Below are 25,234 nucleotides of genomic sequence, written 5' to 3'. Positions count from 1 at the left end.
TGCAGGAACGTGGGTTAAGATGAAGTGTCTAAGTCTGGGTGGGAAGGACTCCCATAGTTTGGGACCAACAATTTAGAATACATGGTTAGTGGCATGAACTTTAAAAAGTGGAACTAAAGGTCCAGTATGACTTAGGTTTTTGAGGTTGCACTTTGAAGCGCATCTTATTGGTTTAGAGGTTAGAGGAGGAAGAATCTTTTCATGTAAGTCTGCTCGTTGCTTAACTGGGTGCCAGTTTGCACAGTGGTGTTCATTTCGTGGAAAGTGAGTGACAATTTCACAAATTTTGTTTTCTAGTGTATGAATGGTAGTGGAGTTTTTTTTTTTTTTGTCAGCTGCTGCAAGGAAAGGAGGCAGAATTTGAGTTAAAGTACGACTCCTTTCCCTATAGCAGTTCTGGTCGGATAAAACATAAAAGAAAATTTCTTTGTGCCCAGCATAGAAGGGGGTTCAGCTTTAAGTGCATTTTCAAGATGAATGATGAAACTGAGTAAGTTGTCTAACCAGAAACAAATGTACTTGAACAATTGCTCCAAGGGAGAGTTGTCATCATAGACCGTTATGGTATTTGGGTATCTAGTGAGCTTCTGACAAGTGCCAGACATCGTTTTCGATATGCTAAGAATGAGATTTTTCTTGTTGATTTATTCACTGAGGCAGAAAAAAAATCAGACATTAGTTCATGCCTAACGAAAAGTTAGAGTGGTAAAGGACTATCTCATCAGCGTACAAAAGAGGAGGAAGGTAAGAAATACCCCATGGAAGTTTTGTTGACAAAAAAAAAAATCTATACATATATATGTATAAACAGAGAGAAAAAACAGCAATGAGGTGAGAATAGAACGTTGAATACCTCCTATGAGTAGACAGGCGCTGTGGGAGGTAACCAACTCTTATTAACTGCGAAAAGTATGGTCTGTATGATGGCTCTGGAACCAGGGAATGGCATCAGGGGGACTGATATCTAGCTGAGTGAGGTGCAGTATGTGGGAGGAGTGGTTACCTAGGTCAAAGGCCCTAATGAGATTATGAAAATGGATACAGATAGCATGCCTTTGTCAAATGACATGACAATGTCATCGTGAATGTCCACATGGCTGTGGAAGTGCTCCCACCTGAATAAAACCCATGCAGTTTACAAAACAGAATTTTTTTATTTTATTTTATTTTTGTTAACCGGGAAAGTCCGACTGGACACAGGTCCATTTTCAGCGGAGGCCCGGGGAGAAAAGCTCCATGAAATACAATATTAGATGAAAACACTACAAAGCAATTCTTAACATTTATAAGTAGTACAGAGGACCATTTACATGGCGTGTGATAACTAGAAGAATATACAGTCAGTACTCTAGTAGAATATACAAGTAGGACAAATAATACAAATATATATAAATATTTTTTTTTTTTTTTTGTTTTTTTTGTTTTTTTTCCCCTTCAAAATATTAGTAGATATAAAGTTGTAATACATTTATGCTTTAGTATAACTCAGAAGTAAATAAATGCCCATAGTGGCATAAAATAGGGTAAAGGTATAGGTAGGATGAGAGTAAGATAATCTCTGTTAGGTATTGTGTTAGTCTAGAAACAGATTAGAGTGTTTTTCAGGTAAGGGATATGGTACAGAATAGTACAAGTTTTGGAATGTTTACTGCTTATAGATTAATGAAATGTTAGGATGAATCTGTGGGATAGCAGAAGAGCTCAGTAAAGGAAAATGTTGTAGTGTAGCATAGTCCATGCAACTTTCGCATAGATGATGCTACCCTGGGGTATAGCAAGAGCAGAGCCAGATGTTAGAATAGTAGGATTTCAAGAGGTGTTTGAAATGGGTGCAAGAAGTAGTGCTGGTTATATTGTTTGGGAGTGAGTTCCAGGTTTGTGCTGTTGTGCAGGCAAAGAGAGATTTACCTGCTTCATTTTTATGTCTAATTACTTGAATGAGATTTTGGTTGCTAGATCACAGGGCTCTAGTGGTGGTGTAGGGCTTAATTAGTTGCTGGAGGGCAGGTGTTTTTTCAGGGTAGTAGTAGAGTTTATGTGCAACTATGGCTTGATTGAGTCTAAGTAGCTGAGGAAGTTCCAGCCACTTGAGTTGCATTAGGGAAAGACAGTGATGGGATCTATTTGAGGAGTCTGTTGCAAATTTGGCAATTTTGTTGTAGCATGATTCCATTTTGTGAAGTTCGGTCCGGTGAAGGTTAGTTAAGATAGGGGAAGCATAGAGAAGGATAGAGAGGAGATGGCTTCTTGCAATAGTGGCTTTGGTCTGAATAGTCATGAACATTTATTTCTATAGAGTAGACCCAGTTTTCGGTTGACCTTTTGATGGTTTGTGCTATATGGATATCATACTTTAGGTGGTTATCAATGTCAACTCCTAGTAGTTTGGTGTGGTTGGTTGGTGTGATTTGAATATTGTTTTTGGAGTTTATAGTGAGGTTATAGTCAGAGTTGGATGATCTGCCAGGGGTGAATATTATTAGTTTGGTTTTCTTTGGGTTGAGAAGAAGTTGTATTTTAGTAAACCAGGTTTCTGCTAGGGTAAAGTTGTATTGGGTGATGGTGTGTAGTTCCTTAATGCTGGTGGCAACACAGGTTATGGTGGTGTCATCAGCATATTGAACTACTGTAGCAGTGGGTAGCGAAGAAGAAATGTCGTTAGTGAAGAGGGAGAATAGCAGTGGACCAAGGATTGATCCCGGAGGGACTCCTATGGAAACCGGTAAGAGGGGGGACAGATTTTCTTGCCAGAGAACTGCTTGTTGGCGTTCTGATAAATAGCTGCTGAACCAGAGTATGGTGGAGGGGCAAATATTGAGACTAGATAGAGTATTGAGGAGCAGATTGTGGTTAACCATGTCAAAGGCTTTTGATAAGTCGAGGAAGATGGAAGATATGAAAAGACCTTGGTTTCTAAAGTGATTGACTGTATTGGTATAGGATAGAAGGGCAGTGGTTGTGCTGTGGGAGGGTCTGAAGCCATGTTGTGAGTTGGATAGTAGTTTATTTTGTTGAAGATATTGCATTAGTTGCAAGTGGACAACTCTTTCTAGAATTTTTGATAAGGGTGATAGTATGGCAATACGATAGTTGGTTAGCTCTAAGGAGTTGCCACCTTTATGCAGAGGGACAATATGGGAGATTTTCCAGTGGGTGGGAACTTTGTGTTCTGAGATTGATCTATTAATAAGAATTGACACTGGGTAGGATATGGTGTCTGCTGCTATCTGAAGGAAATCAGCAGGGAGTTTATCAGCAGCTAGTGTAGTTGGTTTTAGCTTCCTAAGGAGGTTTGCAACCATTTTAGTGGACACTGGTTGTAGGGAAAAGGTAGAGAAATTATTTTTTGTATGATTGTTATATGCGGTAGAAGATTGCATAGGGGTGTCATTATTTTTCTGGGTATTGGCTAGATTTTGAACTGTTTATGTAAAGAATTTATTAAATTGAGTGGGAATATCATCTTGGTTGTTTGGCAGTACAGGGGTGGGAGTGGATGCTTTTCCAGGGTGAAGTAGTCTATTAATGGAGGTCCAGAATTTATGTGGATTATGGCTATATTTATCCTGTAGGTTTTTGTAATAGTTAGACTTGTCTAGTTTAGTTAGTCTCTTGGCTAAATTACGTAGTTTATTTATTTATTTTACATTTGTTAACCGGGCTAGTCCAACTGGATACTTGTCCATTTTCAGTGGAGGCCCGAGGAGAAAAGCTCCAAGTTTTCAAAACAGTTAAAGTTACAAGTAATTTAAAAACAACAATACAATAAAGTAAACAAAATGTTACAAGAACAAGATTTGTACATAGTAAAAAAAAAATTATTAGACTATTTTCCCACAAAAAAAAAAAAACAATAAGTAAGCAAATCAAGAAAAGATGGGGATATAAGGTTACTAAGGACATCTTCAGGATAAGATAGGATTAGGAAAACAGGATAGGTGGTTAGATGGGATAGGTAGAGCTGGACAGAGTAGAAAGGTCAGAGAGTAATTATGAAATAAGGATAAATTTTAACAGAGAAAATTTTAAGTGAGACATGGTAGAGCAGAGGACAAGGAAATAAAAAGCAGATTAGTCAGGGTTATTGCAAGAGCATAACCAGTGGTTGGAGAGGAAATGTTTAAGGTTAGTTTTGAATAATGGAAGAGATGTAAGAGCTGTTAGGTCAATTGGTAGGAGGTTCCATATTTTACCAACAAAGTTAGAAAAAAGAGAGTCACCTGCAGAATTATTAGATAAAGAAGTTTGCATCTGCATTTTTTTAGTTGAGCGTAACTTTTTCAGGTTATGGTATGGCATTATGAGGGTAGAGAGAGTTGGGGTATTGTTAGGTTGATAAAGGACTTTATGGGCAATAATAAGTTGGTTAAATTGTAGGAGGTGAGGTAATTCAAGCCAGCCTAGTTGTTTTAGGTTTTGACAGTGATGAGTCCTATATGGTGAGTTAGTGGCGAATCTGGCAATGTTATTATAAGATTTAGCTAGTTTGTTATGATTATATTGGGACAGGTTAGTATAGATGGGGGAGGCATATAATAGGGTAGAGAGTAAGTGAGTTCTTGCTATTGTAGATCTGGCTAGTGGTGATAGAAATTGTTTAATTCTATATAGAGATCCGAGTTTTTGTTGGTAGATTTTATTATAGTGCTAATGTGAGTGTTAAATTTAAGTTGATTATCTATTGTGATTCCTAGGAGTTTGGTGGTGGTATCAGGAGAAATTATGGTACCATTGTTGGATTGAAGTGTAAAATGAAGAGGGGGAGATGTGTGTGAGTGTGTAAACAGCAATAATTTGGTTTTTTTAGGGTTGAGGAGAAGACAATGGTTAGAAAACCATTTTTCTATTGTGGTGAAGGATTTTTGTGTGAGACTGTAGGTCAGTTTGGGATTTTGCTGAGCAAATAATTGGAGTCGTCGGCATACTGAATGCAGTTAGAGAAGGGGAGAGAGATGAAGGTCATTGATGAAAATGGAGAATAAAAGTGGGCCTAAGATAGAGCCCTGTGGGACACCTAGGGAAGTAGGTAGAAGTTCAGAAAGATGATTTTGCCAGAGAACTGCTTGTTTACGATTATCCAGGTAGGATGTGAACCAGTTCAAGGCGGATTTATCAAGTGATAGGGACTTTAGAAGGTGGAGTAGAAGTTTATGGTTGACCATATCAAAGGCTTTAGAAAGATCTACAAAGAGTGCTGATGACAGGAAATTATTGTTTCGATTTGTGTTGATACAGTTGGTAAAAGAAAGTAGGGCTGTGGTAGTACTGTGGTATGGACGAAAGCCATGTTGACAGTATGCTAAGAGCTTGTGGTGGAGTAGGTGGGTAATTAATTGTTTGTGGATACATTTCTCCATTATTTTAGCAAGAGGAGACAGAAGAGCTATGGGACGGTAGTTTGAGTATTCAGTAGAGTCGCCACCTTTGTGAAGGGAATAATATGTGAGATTTTCCAGATTGATGGAATAGTGCATTCCTTAATAGTTCTGTTAATCAGTATAGAGATTGGGTAGGCAATGGCTGAGGCTCCTAGTTGTAGGTATTCCCTGGTAATTTGTCAGCTGAGGGGTGGAAGGTTTAAGTTTTGAAGTAAGGAGGAGATGAAGGAGGTGGGTATTGGTTCTAGGTGGAAAGGAGGGTGGGGCTCATAGCGGGCAGGTTGGCAGTGTCAGGATATTGTTGATTTGCTAAGTTTTGTACAGCTGTGGTAAAGAAGGTATTAAACGCATTTGCTGTTTTGTAGGGTCATCAGGGTTGCTGCCAAGTGGAGTTGGTGTTACTACTTTACCTGGGGATATTAGTCTGTTAATAGAGGTCCAGAACTTCTGTGGTTTTTGGAGGGAAGATTGTTGAAGTTGGATATAAAAGTTCTTTTTGTCCTGTATGATTGCTTTTTTAGTCATATTTCGTTGTTGTCTAAAATTTTGCTGATCAGTTATGAGTTTAGTGGTACGCCATTTGGTCCAGGATTTGTTCCTGGAAAGGATTAGCTTTTAGTCTCACTTGTGAGCCATACTGCTGTTTTGTTTTTCACTCTTAGTGCAATTGGGGCATGATGATCTAGGATTGTTAGGAAATTCTTATTGAAGTAGGATACTGCTTCATTTATTGGAAGGGACTTAAGGGGTTCCCATTTGCAATGTTTAAGTTCGGTTAGGAACATTTTCTGATCAAAGTGTTTTTACTGTATAGTTCTAACAGGGGGAGAAATGTTAACATTTGTTTTATGTCTTATTATATATATTAGAGAGTGATCACTAAGGTCATCTGGTAGGGTTCCTGTTGTATAGTTTTGTTTTGGACCATTTGTTAATATCCAGTCCAGAATGCTTTCTTTGTTATTGGATTTATTTATTCTAGTTGTGGAATTAATGAGTTGTGAGAAACCATTCAAATTGATCAGAGAGGATGGGTTGTTATTGTTACACAAATTCCAGTCGGTGTTAACGTCTCCTAGTAATATTGTTTCTTGTGGATAATTTAGAGAAAGGCAACTTAATAGGTCTTCTAGTTTATCTAGATTGTTACCTGGTGGGAAATAAGTACAGATGATGTTAACTGATTTCTGGTTGTTTAGTTGTAGTTTTGAAATAATTATTTCTGTATTATCATCAAAATGTGGTTTGTGGTTTATTTTACTGATTTGTAATCCTGCCTTGTAGAGAATAGCAACCCCTCCACCTTTTTTCTTAATGCGGTCTTTTTGAATAATATTGTAACCTGGGGGAATAATTTCCGTATCTTTTATTGTTGGTTTAAGCCATGTTTCAGTTAAACAAAGGATGTCAAAGCGGTGTACATCTAGGAGAGCATGAACTTGAGTAATTTTGTTGCAGATGCTACGTATATTAAGATGGGCAATTTTGAGTGTTTTTGCGGATTGATCTGATAGTAATGGGATAGAATTAGATTCAATACTATTAGAGAAGGATGAGTGAAACTTTGGGCCTGGGTTTGGATGAATGTCTCCATCCTTAAGGGAGTGGATCAAAGTGAAGTTTTGATACCAGCTAAGTTTAGGATTAAAGTCATATAATTTTCAAGTGTTAGGAATAGAGTGTTTTATATGAAAAAGTCGGTGATATTTGGCTTGGATGTAGCTATGGTTATATGTAGAATTATTAAAGTTTGTGCATGAGACAGGAAGTGATGTAGTAGTGTATTTGGATGGTGTGAAAAGAGTTTTGAGGAGGGGTTGTTCATAGGAGGTAAGGAAATAGGCAGTGGTAAGAGAAGTGAACAATGACATTAGTAGTAGACAGTGGTGTAGGTTAGGCATGTTAAGAGGAGGGGCAAAAAAAAAAATTATAGGTAGAGAGATGAGGAAAAGGACTGCTTAAGGTGAGAAAGTCTAGAGATGATAGGGGAAGGTTTGTATCTAGTAGGTAAAGGATATAAGTGAAGGGTGAGGTTAGTGGATGATAGAGTAGTAAGTATAAGTAGTATGAGGAGGAGAAGGATTAGCTTTTGTGAGAAAGGTTAGAGATAATAAGGGGAGATGTAAAGCTAGTGGGTGGAGGTATAAATGTAGGGTGTGGTTAGAAAGAAGTGAGTGGTTGGTTGTGAAAGAAATGAGGAGTGGAGGGGGTGTGGTAAAGAGAGTATATAGGTAGACACCCTGGGGCGGGTGAGATTTGGGGCAGGGTAGGGCGGAGTGAGCCGGAGGGCTAACGGAGCGGAAGACACAAGAGAGTGGAGTTCAGCAGGAAACAATCAGTGCAAGGGATGAACTAACAGGTAAGTCAGTAGGTTAGAGAAGGTGTATTAGATAGTCAGCTAGTGTATTGAAATAAAGTAAAGTAGAAGAGCTAGAGTCAGAAGAATCGAGGAAAGGTAAGAGAGGCTAGGCTAAACAGCAGTTCTGGAAAAAAGAATGTTTCAGTTAAAGGACAGATATGAAAGGTTTAGGGGGGCAGAAGATAAGCATAAGAGTGGGAAGAGAGAAGTAGCAGCAGAAAAAAGAATAAGGGTGCCACCTAGTGGCCAGTTGTATTCTTGCAGGGACAGACACCAGAGCAGGGGGCTAAGCACAAAAAAGGGAAAAAGAGGATAGAGTGTGATGTGCTAGCAAACAGAGATAGTTGAGGTAGATTGGGATAGGAATTTAAATTGATGTATATATGGTGGGTGGGAATAATATGTAGGCTGCTGGTAATTCAGGAGGGATGCTTAACCTGAGAAACAAAAATAGAGTAAGTCTGGTCAAACAAGGTAACTTAGCATACTTAAATTCTCTTAGTAAGTTGGTCTCTCTTGGTAGTGTAGGGTATGAGTTCAGTTGTAGAGGTTCCTTAAATTTCAGGAGGATGGTGGGCAGGAAAAAAGTTTGCTTGAGTTTAGTAGTTGACCACTTTAAATTCTCTTAGTAAGTTGGTCTCTCTTGGTAGTGTAGGGTATGAGTTCAGTTGTAGAGGTTCCTTAAATTTCAGGAGGATGGTGGGCAGGAAAAAGGAGGGTAGTTCTGTATACTTTGACCTTAGGATAGTGTTAGAATCTTTGTGGGAAGCTATCCAGAGTTTGTCCCTTTCTATCATTATCTTTTTTGTCTCTTTGGTGAGCCATGGGGCTTGGTGGGTTTTTGTCCTGATGGATCTAGTAGGGGCATGATGGTCTAGGATATGTAGGAAGGTAGAGTTAAAGTATTGTACAGCTTCGTTGAGAGGTAGTTGTTTAAGAGGGAGCCAGTTGCAGCAATTTAGTGCTTTATTAAAGTCATTGGCTCTGAAGTTTTTTTTATTACGTATTATTTTTAGTAGAGGTAGGTTGGGTAGGTGTTGGGTCTTGCTCCTTATTAGGTAGGTGGGTTGATGATCACTTAGACTGTCAGGTAAACAGCCAGATTGATGTACAAAAGTGGGGTGAGATACCAGAATCCAATCCAAAATGGACTGACGTTTGGCTGTTTTGTCTGTCCTAGTGGGGGCTGTGATTATTTGGGAGAACCCATAAAGGTTGATGTGCTCTGAGGGATAATCTTTGGAGCAGTTGGCCCAATCTATGTTAAAGTCACCTAGTAGTATTGTTTCGTAAGGTAATGAGAGTGACAACCAACTTAACATGTTTTCCATAATGGGATTGTTGTTACCTGGGGGTATATATGCCCCTGCGATGATTATTTGTTTGTTTGGGTTTAATTTAAATTTCGCTAGGATAAGTTCTACGTTGTTGATTTCTTCATTATTATAGTCAAGTAGTTCTAGTGAGAGGTGGCTTTGGAATAGAATTGCTACACCACCACCCTTTTTACCTTTCCTGTCTTTACGCAAGATATCATAACATGGGGCTATGATCTCGTTATTGTGGTGATCAGGTTTAAGCCATGTTTCTGTTAGTACCACTATGTCAGGTTTGTATAGTGCTAACAAGGCATGCAGGTCATGTATTTTGTTTTGTATGCTTCTTGCACTGATATTTAGGAGGAGGAGAGATGCTTTGGGCTTGAAGAAATGGGGAGTTGGTAGCTTTATTTTGGCTTCTTCTGTTGAAGTAGGGCCAGGATTTGGGTGAATGTCTCCACAGCAGGAGAGTTTTAGGAGTAAGTTTAAGTATAGTTTGGTGAGTTTATTCAGAATTTTAGATAACTTGAGTGAGGTATGGGTGTAAGGTTTTATTGCTAATTTGTTATAATAGAGAGATGGGGTTAGAAAGGATGTAGAGTTGGGGTTGTAATAGGAGAGTTTAGAAGTTGTGTGTGGTAAGTTATGGGTTGGGTTTGCCACGGGGGTGGAAAAGTGATATTAAGATGGGTGTGATATGAAGAGAGTATAGAGAGTAGAAGTAGGATGGAGATAGTTGCTTGATAAAATAAAAGTTTATGGAGAAGGGGGTGTTGTATGCAATACATGTTTGAATTAGAGTGAGGATAAAGTTGCTTTGGAAGTAAGATTGGTGAGTAGGTTAGGGTGGAGATGTTGTGGGTGTGGTGGTAGTGATAAATGTTGTGCTTGATTGCTAGGAGGTTTGGTGGTTGAAATATGTGTTGTAGTTGAATGGAGTGATGTAATAGGATAATTGGGGGGTGAGAATTGACGGGGTGTGGTCTAGAAGTATAAGGTTGGGAGCCCTAGGGGTGGGTGGGAAAGGGGGTAGGGTAGAGGAGCGAAGTGAGCGTAGCGAACGGAGCGGGGTAGTACTGGAAGAGGCACAGTGAGAGAAGAAAAAGAAACAATCAGAGAAAGGCTTTTCAGCAGGGCCGAGCTCTTTAGTGTCTAGAAATAGTGGGTATGATTTAACATTTTATGCACAGAGCTCTGAATGAATCCACTAGCAGGAACAGAATAAAATATAAGACTAGAGAGAGGGGGAAGTATAGTTACAGGGCTATTTGTTAGGATGAAGAGATGAGTGGGGGAAGTAGAGTAGATAAGAGTTGGTGTGGCTAGGAAGTATAGAATGAGGGGAGTGTACACATAGAGGTGAGTGGTGGGGAGAGGCTATGTGGCAGTAAGAAGACAGAGTAAGGAGAGAGAACAGAAAGTGATCAGGAGTAGGGGTTAGACTAGTAGTAGCTTGGGAGGGGAGATATGAGCTTGAGAGGGGAGATAGGGGCCAAAAGTGATCAGGGCTAATCAAGTGATACTTAAGTAGGTAACAAGGAACGAGTCTGGACAGGTAGTGAGTGAGGAGGGGGTAAGAGGTGGGGTGTACAGAGATATGTTATGGCTGACCAGGTACCTTACAATGTAGATACTCACTAATAGGCTAGGAGGACACCTTAAAATCTATATACTTGACACATACTTTGCTCTGATTTAATAGCACAGTTGCTGGAGAGGAATCCACGGACTTCAGTAATCAAGGGGAGTAGGTATTCCTCTTTTTAGGTGGTGTAGGTTTTATTTCAAGCCCTATATATGGATTCAGGGACCTATAAAATAAATATGGAAAAGAGTAAGATGGTGAGTTGGTGAATAGCTGTATATTCTAAGCAGACAGTAGTGATAGGGGTGAAGGAAAGGGGTAGTAGGCAAGGAAGAAGGGTTTACAGGTAGGCAGTGGAAAGAACAGTTAGTTCTGGGTTATTTAGTGGAGTCCTGAGTGGAACAAAGTCAGTAGAAGGGTAAGTAGGAGAGTAGTAACAATAGTATAATATTTTGGAGAAAGATGTAGAAGATAGATAAAAGAGACATAGGAATAGGTATGGAGAGCAATAATTAAAATAGAACTTACAGCATAGTTAGATAGGAAAGAGAAGCAGAAAACTGATACACAAATACTGTTAAGAAAAAAAAAAAAAAACTTGATGCTGTATAACAGTTGTGATTATAATAGTGATAGCAGACATGCAAGATTCATATCAGCTAGGCAATGAATAAAGCAGTGTATAATACAGTGTTATTCTAGAATAGTGCAAGCAACAGTAACAATCTGTTAAACATCATCTAGGTTTGGGTTAATGAACTGACAAGCTACGCTTACAAACAACATTATCTGTTATGCTTTGTGTATATTGTGGTTAATATAGTGGCACGTTACCAGCTACAATTACAAGTAACATAATCTGTTATGCTTCGTCTATATTGTGGTTAATACAGTGGTAAACTTCAATGATACACAATTGTACTGGCAGGTTAATTATCTATCAACCAGGATAAACTCACACTGTAATAAGACATTAGAGTGAGACAATATGAGAAATACATTTAGTTTTAAGCAGCCACAAGTAACCTGGCGTTTACATAGACCTATTACGGCCAATAGTCCAGCAGTTAAAGTCTGTTCACAGTCTAGTGTTAGCAGCAGTATTATAACATGTTAAAAAGCAAACAGGACATGGCAATAATGTTTTAAGAAAAAGTAGATAGGAGGCACCTTTCATATCGCTAGTTAAAGCATAACGTATTATCCATGTATAATGCAGTAAACAAGTAGATAATATCAGAAGAAAAAAAGAGATAACGCTTGCTTTAAAATAAGTAAAGCGACAGTGTTATAGTGTCCTATAAATGCGTGGGGCTGCAGAATGACACGCAATCCTTAATATGAGAAAAACGCTGGTTTAACAGCGTGCTAAAAAACACGTGGCACAATGAAATGCGTTTGCTTTCGTATAACTTAGATAAACGCCAATGAAACAGTGTTCTATAATATCGGCGCTATGAGATTAAGTCTGATTTAGTAGGAACGCTATACCTGGAAGCTGATAAAGCAAACCACCACTTTATAGTAAGATCGTAGCTTCCGCTTAACTATTTGACCATTCCATAGTTAAAAAACATAATGGCAAAGGGTCGTTTAAATGCAATAAGTAATTCTGGTAAACCTGTAATGCTGACTGGACTGAGCAAGGGACCAATGGGCCAAATCAAATAGGAGGAGAGATAGGAACCACGCTAGACAGCACAAGGTTTAGTTTAATCTCTTAGCAGGAACAGGCCAATCCTGAGTTTGTAACACTAGTCTTGGGACTGCACAGTGTGTAATTCAGTTACTTGGTAGCTAGAAGCTCAGGTTGAGTTAACAACATAGAAGCCTATCCAGACAATACAACATGTAACTGATTCGGACAGCGGATCAAGAGAAGATGACGACATTTTGATAAATAATCTTTAAGTTGGAGGCAGACAATTTCTTCAAACATTTTGCAAAAGTTTGGAAGAATACAGACATGAAGACAGTGGGAGGGGAGCATGGGATGTTTTCTTTGGGAAGTAGTTTTATTTTGGCAGTCTTCAAGATACTAGGCATAGTACTAGTACTGTGACAGAGGTTAAATGTGTGTTGTAGAGGTTTTACAATGTAAGCTTGACAGTGATAAATGAACAGATGATATAGACCATCTATCTATACCTAGAGGTCCATCCAGTTGTATTTCTTGTAGAAGTGGTATGACATCTTTGGATAAGATTAGTCTGAAATGGAAGAGAGAAAAATATTCAGCAGGGATGGGTTGGGCATCTAGCACAGCTGAGAAAATCACAGAAGTGTTTTTGGAAATCATCTCTGTAGGGAACATAAAGTAGTGAAATTTAAGTGGGGTACGTTGCATCCAGTGACGTTACTGGCTTCTTTCCAAAATGTCCTTGGGCTGTATTATTCAAGCAAGTTTTCTGTTATCATGGATTGGATTTTGTGCTAAGTATCTTAGGATAATGTACTGTTCCTCATTTTGTGTGGGAATAACAAAACAGAAGCACTAGAGATGGTAACGGTGCAAAGGGACGGAAGTGTGGACATTTACTGAGCAATCGCTGACTGAGTATGAAAGAGAATGTCAGAAGTACTGTGGTGGGTGTTGTATTAAAAAGGAGTGAGTGAGTAAGAGAATATTAGTAGTATTATGATGGAGGGTATGAGGTGGGTCAATGCTTGGAAATTGTTCTGGTATGTTGCAATGTCTTTAAGCAGGTTTATGAGGTCTTTAAAATAAGGGAGGACAGCAGTGGGAATAAATATCTGTATCTGGAGGGTGACTGGAGAATTGGGGGTGGAAGGAGTGCAAAGCTGGCCATACCCCTCACATTAGTGGGAAACAGCCCGAGTCAACTCAAAACCAGTGATTCTGCACACACTACCCAACAAAGGTACACAAATGTCCTGAGGTTGAGTTTTGCCAAGGCTATTAAGAAGGAAAGAAACTAAAGGTGGAAGTACACCACCATAAGTTAGTGGTGAAGCAATCTCTGCAAGGATGGAAGCAGCACAACTGCAGTGATGCATCGCTGGGCACTCGCAGACACTTCAACATGAAAGCAGAGCACACAGGAAAAGACCACAGCAGTAAAAACATTGGTAAGCTAGAACTCAGGTCACGCTGGCAGTACAAACACACAGGGTAATCCTGTTCTCAGTTTTAAAATCACAGAAAGTAACTACAGATAAATAAATAAATTAAAAAATTAGAAAAAATTGTCTATTGTTTTTTACTACTACAAATTAACCGCATACACTTTCCTGTAAATTCCTCATCCCCTGAATGTCGAGAAGACGATGTAGGCGTTCGGCACACATTAGAAAAACGAAATACCAAGAAAAGAGAAGTCATCCATGACATCACAGAAGCAAGCCAAGCAGCAGTAACACACGGTGATGGGAGAATTAGCAGATTCAATCTCCAGGAACTCAACTTGCCGAAATGCCATTGAGCCAGATGCTAACAACATTAACAGCGAATGAATCAAAACTTGAGGGTGACACAAGCAGACCAAAGAAATGCATGGTCTGCCTGTTGGAGGGAAGCTTTCTAGCTTGTCAGTGGGAGTGGTAAGCACTAGGTAGCCTATCTACCAAAAAAGGAGTGGTTCCTGGCCCAGAAATTGTAGTTTATTGGCCTTTTGGGCAGTTTTTCCATCTCTCTCAACTTTCTGGTTTAAAATGTCCACGTTTGTGCTCGTTTCCCAGCCTTTCCTATAACTAGTCTAGTCTAGATACAGACTTTCTGTATCCAGGACTGTTTTGTAAGCATCTGAGTGGTGCCAAAGTCTGCTCTTCAATTTTTCCCTTAGATCTACTAGTTCTCTCCTCTCCTGCACTTTTACTTGCTTATTAGTCTAGCACTTTACCAGACTTCTTGCAGCAATTTTTGTAGCACACAAAAGTGCTACCAGCACTAAACGTTCTACAAGGAAACTGATCCAGTATTTATTATTAATGCCCACCCTTCCAAGCATGTCTAAATGTCAGTTCCCTGTGCTTTCTCATATTAACCTGGTGAACTTGGGCATCCTGAGGCAATGTAGCAACTGCCTCATGTACACTGACAACCCTCTCCTCTTACCTCCCAACACTCAGACTTGCGAGAAATGCACGTGTATATCCAAATTGGAAGCCACACACTCTCCAGCCAAGACCGGAATAGCTAGTCAAGAGGAGAAGGTCAACACTTGCACCACACCACATGGAACACACAGCCCTCCAGAATACACACCAGCACTGCCTTCACATAAAAACACAAACCACACACCCACTTTCGCAGAGGCTCTCAATAAAAATGTACCAAAACAGCAGAGACTTCCAATGCAGAAATACACTCGACCATCACAACACAACACTAATCACGAGATACAAATCTCCTAAACAGTGTGCCACTCAACCAAAGCCCCTAAGGCAAAACAGCATGCCCAACACACTAGTCATAGGTGACTCAAAAGTAAGGCACACTGATGTCCCACTCACTAGGCTGAATAAGGAGAAAGTAACAGTCATCTGCCTGTCAGGTGCCAGGATCTGCCACAAAACGCACGCACTCAGGTCCCTCAACAACAGGTACAAATATGACTTGGTCATTGTATATGTGGGTGTGAATGACCTGAGACGTACCTCCCTGGACTACATGAAGAGAGACATGGATGAGCTCTTGGATTACGTAGCCCAGGCGGGTATGACCTTAGCCCTGAGCAGCATTCTACCATCACCCAGAATGATACCACAGTGCAAACAGAAAATGACTGACTTCAACAATTGGCTAAGTTTCTGGTGTCATTCTAAAGGGATCCAGTATCTGTCTGCCTGAGATGACATGATTGACAGAACTCAATGCTTTGCCAGAGATGGCCTGCATCTGTCACCCCTGGGCTTCCAGATACTGGCCAAGGCTCTTTCCACCCCTATAGTGCCTTTTTAGGCAGTGTTCCAAACACCAAATTTCCACCATAACAGCTACAAACAAATGCAATCTGAGGGTCATGCCGCACAACACTAGAAGTCTAAATCTCAAAATGCACTCGCTCGAAGCACTCCTTAAAATGGAGAACATCAACATTTGTGCTATAACAGAGACCTGGTTCAAGGCAGCAGAAAGCACCCCTACACTACCAGGCTATAACTCTCTCCACACCTTTCGGTCCCAGAACTTGGACCGAAGCTCCGAAGGTGGTGGTGTTTCCATATTTATAAAGGATGCGCACACATCCAGACTGGTAGCCCAACATAATGCATCAGAGATACTTCAGGTGCATCTAACATTGTGTAAGAAAGCGATTCAGGTCCTAGCCTGCTATAAGTCCCGAACCATATCCCAAGACTCACACTCCACGTTCCTAAGCACCCTGGAGAATATTAGAGTCCAACCTAACACTATCATACTAGGCAACTTCAACTACCCCTCCATTAACTGGGAAAACTACTCATGTACCAATACACTTGCCCAATGTTTCCTGGAGTTCATTAATTCCAATGCCCTGGACCAGCTCTTTCTTACCCCCACTAGAGGTAGCAACATCCTTGACCTGGTCATTAACTAACATGGGCAACCATTGCTCTACACCAACAGTCAGCTCCTCCCTAGTTAGAGCCAAACACAAACTATCCATATTGGAAATCCACCCCCCCCCACAAAGATAACCACCATGAAAAACTTTTTCAAAGCTAAGTTTGATCTCCTAAAAACAGAGGTGGTTAACTTCACAGCATCCATGCAAATGCAGAATAGTTACATGACCGCCAAATCATACACTAATGCACTGTACGAACACATACACAAATGCATGAATCTCGCCATACCCAACAGAACCAAGATGCTCTCCTCCAAAAAAAGGAAGCCAACCTGGTGGTTCCCTGCCATAAACAAACTCTACAACAGGAGGAGGAAACTGATGCGGAATAAGGTGAAGTCCCAAGACTGGAAAAACTCCCGTATTAGCCTCAACAAAAAGTTGAGATCCCTCATCAAATCCTCTAAAGCTAGCTTATGAAAACAGAACTGCAGCAGATAGCAAAGACAACCACACAAGGCCTTCTATAGTTATGTAAAGAATCTCCGCAGCAATACCCAGATTTGCTCTGAACTATTGCACAATGGTACCTCCTATACCAAGCCAACAGATATTGCAAATATACTGGCTGACACATTCGGTGCCAACTTTACCCCTCTCACCCCCCCAAAGGACCACTCACAATACCAGTGGATTACCAGACACCCAGTATTACTGCTGCACAGGTTAAAACAGCACTGTCCAAGGCCAAGAATACAGCTTCTATGGGACCTGACCATATCCCTGGCTGGGTTCTACATGAACTACAGAGTGAACTGGCACCTCACCTGTGTGCCCTTGTTCAATCACAGCCTCATCTCAGGCTCTGTCCCTACCGAATGGCGCACTGCTACAGTCATCCCTCTCCACAAAGGAGGAGAGATTACAGACCCTGTGAACTATCGCCCCATTAGCCTGACGAGTCTGATATGCAAAGCTATGGAACACATCATCATGGACCTAATAAACAAGGATATAGGGACTCTCCAAATTCTGGATCCCACACAGTTTGGTTTTGTGAAGGGTAGATCATCCCTGCTGAATTTGGTCAACTTCTTTGAGGCAGTCACCAGAGCTGTGGATGAAGGCAAGGTCATTCAAAGAGCCTACTTTGATCCGGCAAGGCCTTTGATACCATTCCTCACTCAGGAATCATACAAAAACTCACTAAGCTAGGCATCAACCCCTGTATCACTAGGTGGGTTGCAAATTGGTTCACAGATGGAACCCACAGTGTAAAAGTGGCTGACTCCAAGTCAGACTGCTGACCAGTCACGAGTGGAGTCCCCACAGGGTTTGGTCCTGGGTCCTCTCCTGTTTGATATCTACTTCTCTAAAGTCCAGGCCAACACTAAGGGAGTCTGGCAGACAAAGTTCGTAGAAGATTTCAAGTTTGGAACTATTATCAACTCCCCAACTGATGTTGACATCCTATAGAATGGTCTCACTGAGACCAACGACTGGTGTCAGAACCATGGCCTTAAACTCAATCCAAAAACTGTGTTGTCATCCCCTTTGATAAAAACCCAGTTCCCATGAAGAACCACATTGATAGCAGTCCACTGAACACAGAAGGCGTTATAAGACATCTGGGAACACAGGCTGACAACCTCTCTTTTGATTACCACACTGCCACTGTGGTCAGAAAGTCGTTCTGTGTGGCACATCTCATTACCAAGGGTTTGGTATCCAGGAAGTAGACCTCTACTCTTCACTCATTAGGCCAGTCAGAGTACAATGCCCCATTTGGCATGTGCCTCACTAGACACCTGCAACAACTGGAGAGGGCACAAAAGTATCTCACAAAGAGGATCCTAGTCCTTAAACACTTGTCCTATAGGGACAGACTCAAAAAAACTCCAACTATTCTCTGTCTCATATCACCTACTTGGAGGCGATCTCTGCTTGCCTTAAAAAGCCGTGTCTGACCCAGCTCTGTTAGAAATGCTACATCTAAAGAAATCCCAATCCCTCTGCACCACAAGCTCCAGAGACCTCAACCTCATTACCAGAATCAATAGACCGTACTAGAGGGACAGGTTCATAACCCAGAGACTGCCTATGTTATGGAATAGACTTCCCATACATGTCAAGCAGAGCACCTCACTGGCCCTCTTCAAGAGAAAGCTTGAAGAGTGGATGTGAAATAGAAAATTCACCCCAGGGATAACTCCATTGGCTCTACTCGACAGAGGCATTGGGTACTAAGATCAGGTGGAACGATGCCAGGGTAAGCTTATGGCTAGGCTTGTAAAGGCCCCAGGGCCATTAGCCTAGTACACACCTATGAACCTATGAAGAAACACTCTCTACACTCCTACACCTTGCAAGAGATTCAAAAAGATGCAAAGCAGCTGAGTACCCATGTCACAGACAGCCAGTTGAAAATACAAGTGCTAGAAATGAAAGTAACAGCTCTTGATCTTAAAGACAGGGCACAAAGAAATATCTCAGATTCTCCTACACACCTCACAGGAAAGTAGATAACAGACCCACTGCTGGCGGGCTGGACTGAATTTTCAACACAAGATATCATAAGATGGTAACTAACAGGAGATTACTTTCCTTTAAAACTACTCTGTCAGGTGTTAAGCCACCTAATTTATGTAACACAGAAGGGATTCAACAACTCCCCGTGTTATTGCTTTATTCAGGAGGAATGTAAGCCTCTGTGGGTGACATCCCATGAAGCCCCTTATGCAAACCCATGGTAAAATGGCATTTCAGCTTGCCTTGGAAGCAGACTTCCTCATCTCAGTATATATTGTTAAAGGAAAAACAAGAAAACTGTGAATAACTGTTAAGTTCTAGGGAATTTTTCATGTTGTTATTATGGATTACTTATATTTAAAAAGTTTAAATTCACAATTATTTAGGGATTTATTACACTGTAAGAGGTGCGAGACAAATTTGGGCCAGAAGTTGAAAGGCACTGTAAAGCGTATGCTATTACACACTGCACTAGTTATATTCACAAAGGGTTACACATCCAGGGCCTTATGACAGCGGGAATCCCCCAACACTACAACATATGGTTGATTTCTTAGAACATAAATGACTGGGAAAGCCAATAAAAATATTACGCTGGGTAATTACATATGGGAAAACCTTCTCAATTTTCCTATATGAAACTCATGGGAGATGCAGAACATCAGAAACGGGGTGCAGCAGGATATTAGATGGTTGCATCTTCCTTGTTCCTGAGGGTAAAAGAATGGGTACCATAATAATGATAAATAGAACCTTTCAATTTCAGGTCTTAGGCAACCTCAGTGATACACAAAATAAGATTTGCAACAGTGAAAGGGAAAGCAGAGGCTAAACACAGTTACCATTGCTTGTGTGTACAGACCACTGGAGACACCCTTACAGAAGTTAAAAGACATCTGTCACAAACTGACGAGGTTTCAAAAAGGAATCCTCCCTTGGGCAGGGGATTTCAATGTTATAACCAAACCCAATGATTTACAAGAAGGCTCTAGGATGTTAATAAATAAGTGTAAAGAAATATTTTGCAGCATATACTAAGCTCTTGGGTATGGAAGATGGATGGGGGTCGACTCTTCTGACAGTAAAGACTATATTAATTGGTCAACAGTAGCCAGAAGATACTAGTGTGTTGATCGTGTTTACCTTTCAAGGAAGATAATTAGAAAAAAAACAGGGCTAAGAGGTTTCCCCTATAGCCGTGTTAGATTGTGCAAATCTAATACTGGCTCTAGATTTAGAAAAAGAGAATAAAACAGACACTTGTGTTTCCTAGAGACTTATGCAAAAGATTGGAGATGTTTTTGAATTTTGGCAGGGCAGTGTAGAGGATGTCTTAGAAGGGGAAGGACTCGTGGAACCATTAAGTAGCAAATGAGATTTTATCAAGGATAACTGAACAGCAACACTCCAGCAATATCCTACACAAAAAAGAGAGAATGGTCAGACAGACTGAGTTTACAAAAAGAGAGAGAGTCAATTGCAAGTGGATTTAAGAGATGAAATTAGTGAAGTGCAAAGACAGCTAGAAGGTATTTTTGGTCAACAAACGCAATTTTGGAGTAAGGTGATTCAGATAAACTTCTTAGGAAACTCTCCTAGAGCTCAAAAGACCCATGCAATACAATTAAGACACAATAAAACAGAGCAATCATTTTATTTTTTAAAATCTGGGAGCAGAGTGGAAATGGTATACTGGAAAATCCCACAGAAACATCCTACTCTCTTCATTATTGGTACAAGACACTCTCCGATGCCGCCTTCCCAAAAGGTGACCGACTGCAACAATGTTAAATATTTAGCCAAGGTCACACACCCAGATTTCAACCAAACAATTTCTGATCATCTAATGTACCTTAAAATGACCTGATGTGTTAAATGACACTCTAAAGAAGGTTCCACGGGGGAAGACCCCCGGACTGCATGGTATCCCCCTGAGTCTATATTTTGAAAGGTGGGAAAAACATAAATCCCATTCTGTTGCAAATGAGGAATGAGGTATTGCAATCACAACCCCCCATGGAAAACAGCAGCAACTTCTACTACACCAAAACCTGGAAAGGACCCACAAAATCCAGCACTTTGAATATCAATGCCAGTCCTTCATCAATAATTTAAGGCATCTATAATAATACTAGCTAGAAGATTGGCCAGTATTGTTTCTAACATTACAGAAAAAAAAATGTGGCTTTGTCAAAGGTAAGCAGTTAAGCAAACATTTGATGATATAACAACATTGCTGGTCATGCAACAGGTAAGGCAGACACAATAGCAAACACTGATTCTAAGTATAGATGCAGGAAAAAACATTTGTTAAGAAAATAAGTTTTGATTTACCCCATTTGCTTTTGTTTATCAGGAAAAAAGTCTGTCTGGCAACTGAAGTGCCCATTTTCAGCAAAGGACCATGAAGAAAAATTCCAAAACAAGGACAGAAATAATTTTTTTGTCAATTCAAAAAAGACAGTCAAACACTATTTGCCAAGTGTCTCAAAGCAAATGATCATTACTTATTACTTACAAAGTATAACAGATTAAAGAAATACAAGTTTTCAAGATATTGTGAGTAAAATAAAAATACACTTTTATAGATTCATAGAGTTAGAATTGCATACTTTAAAACTGTAGGTGTGGTACAGATCCATGGTTCATTAGCTGCCAAGTGATATTTCACGGCAGATTTGAATTACTGCAGCTTATGTAAAAGCCTGATATGGTTTAGATGTTTGTTCCATGCCTTGGAGGTTGTGATTTATTTGGAATTCTAGGGTAGCTTAATTTCCCACACCAGTTGAATATTTGTCCTATATTTGGAACCCTTAGCCATCAGGCACGGAAAGTCAAACTTAAGTGTTTAAGAACAGAGGAAAAGGAAGTTAAACTTGTATTATATGCAGATGATTTGTTGGTATATCTAACAAACCCAGAGTCTCACAATTTGGAATATTATCAGGCGATAATGTTAACCTTGATAAAATGCAATCAATTAAGTTAAACTATAACCCCCCCCCCCCAAATCTCAATCAACAGTAAAAATCTGCGGTTGTTTCAGAGACAGGTACTGGATTACTTGGCGATAGAAATAGCAGCATCTATTAACTACATTATTAGGATTCCTTATAGCACCCATAAACTGAAAATCACTGTTAGGTTAAGCTATGGAAATTAACGGACTTACGAGTTGCATCAGAAAATTCAAACTAATCAGCTGTTTTACCTTTGTTGCTGTATTGCTATCACACATTTCCAATAAATATAGGTTTGTTTGTTTTTTTCCATGGACTTGGAAAAAATATATTGACCCCTTTTATTTGGGGCACGGACAAACTAAGGGGAACATGGAGCATGCTGATTAAGTCTAGGGAATTAGGGGGCTTAACCTTACCAGACACTTGGACCTACTGGTGAGCTTCTCAACTACGAATATTTGGCATATTTACCGATACGGATGCCTGCAATTACTGGTACAGAGAATAGACAAGAGAGGGCTGGAATTTACTGGAAAATGTTGGCAAAGGAACCAAGTTATTGGGAGCAAATATTTAAAGGAAAGGTGATAAAATGAGAAGACTCCAAAAAGACATTTGGATTGCGGGCTAGAGAATGGATTCTCTATGAGGGATTGATAGAGTATAAGCAAAGAGAAAGGGATAGGGGAATCCTAACTGAAAGCCCTGCTCCGGTAGAGTTTGTAATTGAATCTAGAACAGAAGATGCTGTTAGAGAGAGAATTAGAAGGAATTTAAAACACTGCAAGCCAACTAAAGAACTCAGAGGAGGTAAGAAAAGATTGGAAAGACAGGTTGGATAAGCAAGTCACAAGAAAACAATGGGAGGACATATGTATGGCTCTCAAATATGCAACAAACTCTAGAAGATTTAGAATCTTTGCTTGGAAGTGTTTGCATAGGTATTTTTATTCTTCAAGCAGATTCCAAATAATTTTCCCTCAGGTAAATGGCAAATATTGAAGATGGGAAGAAAGGCGTAATTGGGAACATATACTTCAAGAGTGTAAGGAGTTGACAGACTTTACAAAATTCACTACAGAGTACCCCGTCAAAAATACTGGGTGAGCAATGAGTAACTAAGGAAAGGATTTCTGACAAGTGATTATGGGATCTGAATTGCCTAGAGATAGTAAGGCCTTAAGTTTAGTTCTGTTGGCTGCCAAAAATCAATTACTAAAAAATTGAAATTTAAGTGTAAACCAACTGTACTTTAACCACTGAATACTTTAACAAAGATAAAAAGAACGGGAAGTGGGATCTTTAGAAAAGGGTAGGAGCAAATTCCATATAAAAAATGGGAACAAGACATGCAGAATGTTTTGGAGGAGGAGTGAGGTTTAAGAGATGGCAGGAATTGATTAATTTATGCAATACTGAAGCGATGATAAACATACAAAAGAACACATGATGTATAATATTTGCAACTGGGAATATGGCAATAAAGTTTTATTTTATTTTATATAAATGCATTCTGCGTCTTAAGTGATAATTCAATAAAGTTATTAAAAAAAGAATATTTGCTATCTGACAGCATATAAGGGACCACTTTAAATGGGCAGCTACATTGATCAGTGGCAGACGATTTTAGACCGTACCCAGTCACTCTATTTTGGCCAAAAACTCTCTTCAGACTAAAGGACATATGGAAAGATATTGAGAAGGCAGTAAAGTGGATGATGAAGCACTTAAACACAAGGAAGGAGAGAAAATAGTTGTAGCCCTTTTGAAAACAAGTATAGCTCAGAAACAAGCATCTGAGATCACAATGAGGTGATTGTCATATCATAAGGAGGTTAGATATGGGAGTAATCTGAAAGAAAATATCTTCTGGTCCTGGGAATCCTACAGTTAGATTTCAGAGAAGGGGTCAAGACTTTCTGCTTTACAAAAGATCGACAGAAATACACAGAGTAGAGTTGGCAGGAGTAAATCCTGAGAGAGGGAACTTGGAGTGAACTAATTATGTATTACAGATGCAAATGTAAGACTGGACCTCCAATAAGGTAGTCTCCAAAATATGCAAAATAATAAAAAGGAATGAAAGGGAAATCAGACGAGAAACATGTAAAGGACTGGGAAAAGATGTTGGGAAGGACACTTGTCCCAGAGAAACAGCTGGAAATGAAAATGCCTTGGGAGTTCACTTATTTGCAGAAATTTAAAAAAATGTTTAGGTGGAAATGTTGATTATAGCTAAAATATATCCAGCCAATGGCTGTTGTTGGACATGTGAAGAGAATAACAGACACATGGTCCCACAAATTTTGAGTGCCTGACACTGGAGCTACTAATAAGGTATATTAGTGAAGTAACAAGTTGACTACGGCCAGAAAAGTCCCCGGTCTCTAAGGAAGCATACATGTTATAATGCCCAGTGGAGAGGAAATGGAGTACAACAAATAAGCCATTGATAGATTTTTTAAAGACAATATTAATATTCCTATCACAAAAGGTGGAAAAAAGGTAGATCCCCATCAGTAGGGGAATTTCACATTTATCAGCAAGAAACAATAGAGGAAGGCAGAAGTAAGAAGGCTAAGTCTCTGTGTAAATGGCAGAATTGGACTTGGTGAAGAAATGATAATTATCCCCGAGGGTAAGATTTCAGGTTGTTAATGGAAGCTGACCACCTCTAGATTTCACCCATCTACAACAGACTGTAGGAGAAGGAATGTTTTGGTTGCAGTATCTCAACAAACCACTTCTCAAAAGACACTATAAAAACAATATTTCTCTCAGTTTAGATAGATGCTGTCAGGAATAAGACAGAAGGAAGAAATTATTCTGTGAATGTACTATTGTAATGACCCCTGGTGATGCAGTGATTGACAGTAACATTAGATGTCCTTACATTCACTGCTGCAGTATTCCTTACTGATGGGATTCCCTGCCGTGAAGCCCTCCGTCTGACCAGTTTACGAAAGTCTACCGTTGCTTTAAAGTATGCTGAACGTCACCTGCACACTCCTTGCGTAAGGTAGGACATAAAGGTGATGTTCAGGCGTACCATCCTCAGAACTTCTTTGCTGCCAGTCCGAACGCTGTTTTAACTGTCAGTCTGCTGCATAAATCAGTTTTGGTTTTTTTTAACCGTTTTTCTATTTACCGGCTTTTCTGTGCTTGTTCCCGTTTGATGGGGTCCTCACAGTTGCAGACAAGTACCCAGTTGGGTTTTTGTTTACTTTTTCTGTTTGTTTAGTGCTGTTTGGGGTTAATGTCATCCAGGAAGGGTAAATGCCAGTGTGGGAGACTAATTCCCCGTAAAGACCACCACGATAAGTGTCTTTTTTGCCTTGGTGCTGCTCACGACCATACACCTTGCTCAATTTGTCAGGCATTTGTCCCCAAAACTCTTCATAGTAGGCTTTCTTCCCTTTCCTTGTATCTTGAGAACCAGCAACTTAAGCTTCTTGCTGTGGGTACTATGGATGGAACTTCATGCCCAGAGGGTCAGCCATCTATGAAGAAGAAGGTGCATAAGATCCGGAATCTTCCGCTGTCCAGCCTCTGCCGGGGGGTTCTCTTGAGGCTATTATGCACCTGGAG

This window comes from Protopterus annectens, chromosome 8.part1, assembly GCF_019279795.1.
Source record: "Protopterus annectens isolate FY-2018-M chromosome 8.part1, PAN1.0, whole genome shotgun sequence".
NCBI classification, from domain to species: Eukaryota; Metazoa; Chordata; order Ceratodontiformes; family Protopteridae; genus Protopterus; species Protopterus annectens.
Note: the sequence above shows the minus strand (reverse complement) of the source record.